Source organism: Mustelus asterias, chromosome 24 (assembly GCF_964213995.1).
Source record: "Mustelus asterias chromosome 24, sMusAst1.hap1.1, whole genome shotgun sequence".
In the NCBI taxonomy this organism is placed as follows: Eukaryota; Metazoa; Chordata; class Chondrichthyes; order Carcharhiniformes; family Triakidae; genus Mustelus; species Mustelus asterias.
The window spans coordinates 41040065-41042616 of record NC_135824.1 but is presented as its reverse complement, the minus strand read 5'-3'; the positions used below and the strand labels follow the sequence as shown (position 1 = coordinate 41042616).

Genomic DNA, 2552 nt, shown 5'->3' with positions numbered 1-2552 from the left:
TCCGACACCCCCCCCCCCTCCGACACCCCCCCCCCCCCTCCCCCCTCCCCTCCCCCCCTCCGACACCCCCCCCCCCTCCCCCCTCCGACACCCCCCCCCCCCTCCCCCCCTCCCCCCCCCCCCCCCCTCCCCCCTCCCCTCCCCCTCCCCCCTCCGACACCCCCCCCCCTCCCCCCTCCGACACCCCCCCCCTCCGCCCCCCCCCTCCGACACACCCCCCCCCCCCCTCCGACACCCCCCCCCCCTCCCCCCTCCGACACCCCCCCCCTCCCCCCTCCGACACCCCCCCCCTCCCCCCTCCGACACCCCCCCCCCTCCGACACCCCCCCCCCCCTCCGACACCCCCCCCTCCCCCCTCCGACACCCCCCCCCCTCCCCCCTCCGACACCCCCCCCCCTCCCCCCTCCGACACCCCCCCCCTCCCCCCTCCGACACCCCCCCCCCTCCCCCCTCCGACACCCCCCCCCCTCCCCCCTCCGACACCCCCCCCCCTCCCCCTCCGACACCCCCCCCCCTCCCCCTCCGACACCCCCCCCCCCCCTCCGACACCCTCCCCCCCCCCTCCCCCCTCCGACACCCTCCCCCCCTCCCCCCTCCGACACCCTCCCCCCCTCCCCCCTCCGACACCCGACACCCTCCCCCCCCCCTCCCCCCTCCGACACCCCCCCCCCTCCCCCCTCCGACACCCCCCCCCCCCCCCTCCGACACCCCCCCCCCCTCCCCCCTCCGACACCCCCCCCCCCCTCCGACACCCCCCCCCCGACACCCCCCCCCCCCTCCGACACCCCCCCCCCCTCCCCCCTCCGACACCCCCCCCCCCCCTCCCCCCTCCGACACCCCCCCCCCCCTCCGACACCCCCCCCCCCCTCCCCCCTCCGACACCCCCCCCCCCCCTCCCCCCTCCGACACCCCCCCCCCCTCCCCCCTCCGACACCCCCCCCCCTCCCCCCTCCGACACCCCCCCCTCCCCCCTCCGACACCCCCCCCCCCTCCGACACCCCCCCTCCCCCCTCCCTCCGACACCCTCCCCCCCCCCTCCCCCCTCCGACACCCTCCCCCCCCCTCCCCCCTCCGACACCCTCCCCCCTCCGACACCCTCCCCCCTCCCCCCTCCGACACCCTCCCCCCTCCCCCCTCCGACACCCGACACCCTCCCCCCCCCTCCCCCCTCCGACACCCCCCCCCCCCCCCCCTCCGACACCCCCCCCCCCCCCCCCCCTCCGACACCCCCCCCCCCTCCCCCCTCCGACACCCCCCCCCCTCCCCCCTCCGACACCCCCCCCCCTCCCCCCTCCGACACCCCCCCCCCCCTCCGACACCCCCCCCCCCTCCGACACCCCCCCCCCCCTCCGACACCCCCCCCCTCCCCCCTCCGACACCCCCCCCCCCTCCCCCCTCCGACACCCCCCCCCCCTCCGACACCCCCCCCCCCTCCCCCCTCCGACACCCCCCCCCCCTCCCCCCTCCGACACCCCCCCCCCCCTCCCCCTCCGACACCCCCCCCCCTCCCCCCTCCGACACCCCCCCCCCCCCCCCTCCGACACCCCCCCCCCCCCCCCCCCCCCCTCCCCCCTCCGACACCCCCCCCCCCTCCCCCCTCCGACACCCCCCCCCCTCCCCCCTCCGACACCCCCCCCCCCCTCCCCCCTCCGACACCCCCCCCCCCCTCCGACACCCCCCCCCCCTCCCCCCTCCGACACCCCCCCCCCCCCTCCCCCCTCCGCCCTCCGACACCCCCCCCCCCTCCCCCCTCCGACACCCCCCCCCCTCCGACACCCCCCCCCCCCTCCGACACCCCCCCCCCCTCCGACACCCCCCCCCCCCTCCGACACCCCCCCCCCCTCCGACACCCCCCCCCCCCCCCTCCGACACCCCCCCCCCCCCCCTCCGACACCCCCCCCCCCCCTCCGACACCCCCCCCCCCCCCCCTCCGACACCCCCCCCCCCCCCCCCCCTCCGACACCCCCCCCCCCCTCCGACACCCCCCCCCCCCCCCCCCTCCGACACCCCCCCCCCCTCCCCCCTCCGACACCCCCCCCCCCTCCCCCCTCCGACACCCCCCCCCCCCTCCCCCCTCCCCCCTCCGACACCCCCCCCCTCACTTACCCCGGGGATTCGGTGGGTTTGGATCGGGCCGGAAGTGACTGTCCCGTGACCGGGCCGCGCTCCGTCCATCCGGGTGATGGTGGGGGGCGTGGCCGGGATGACGGTGAGGACCCGGATGTGAGGCGGAGTGAAGAGTGAATGGGGAATCCAGCAAAGCCTTTCCACAAGGTGTTGGCCCTTCAGCCCCTCGAGCCTGCTCTGCACTCAGTGGCATCATGGCTTATCCGACATTTCTGCCCTTTCCCTGTAAACCCTCCATTCCCTGAGTGAACAAACATCTCCCAACCATAAACACTCACAGGGACTCTCCCCACAGCAGCAACAGGTCACAAAGACTCTCAACTCTCTGACAGAAGAAACTCGTCCTCATCTCAGCCTTAAATTGACACCCCTTTATTTTGAGACTCTGCCCGCTTTTAATTTGATGTTTTTAAGTTTCTTTTGTA

The 2552-nt window shown here is 78.5% G+C and overlaps 1 protein-coding gene across 2 annotated transcripts in view; it reads right to left on the bottom strand.

Moving 5' to 3' along the window:
• The window catches only part of spg21 (SPG21 abhydrolase domain containing, maspardin), a 137042-nt gene extending 134858 nt beyond the window's left edge, over positions 1-2184 (bottom strand). For both annotated transcript variants that reach the window (XM_078241603.1, XM_078241605.1), the window contains exon 1: positions 2107-2184. The gene's annotated coding sequence lies outside the window, so the exon portion shown is untranslated. The remainder of the gene's footprint in view (positions 1-2106) is intronic.
• Positions 2185-2552: the final 368 nt, after the last annotated feature.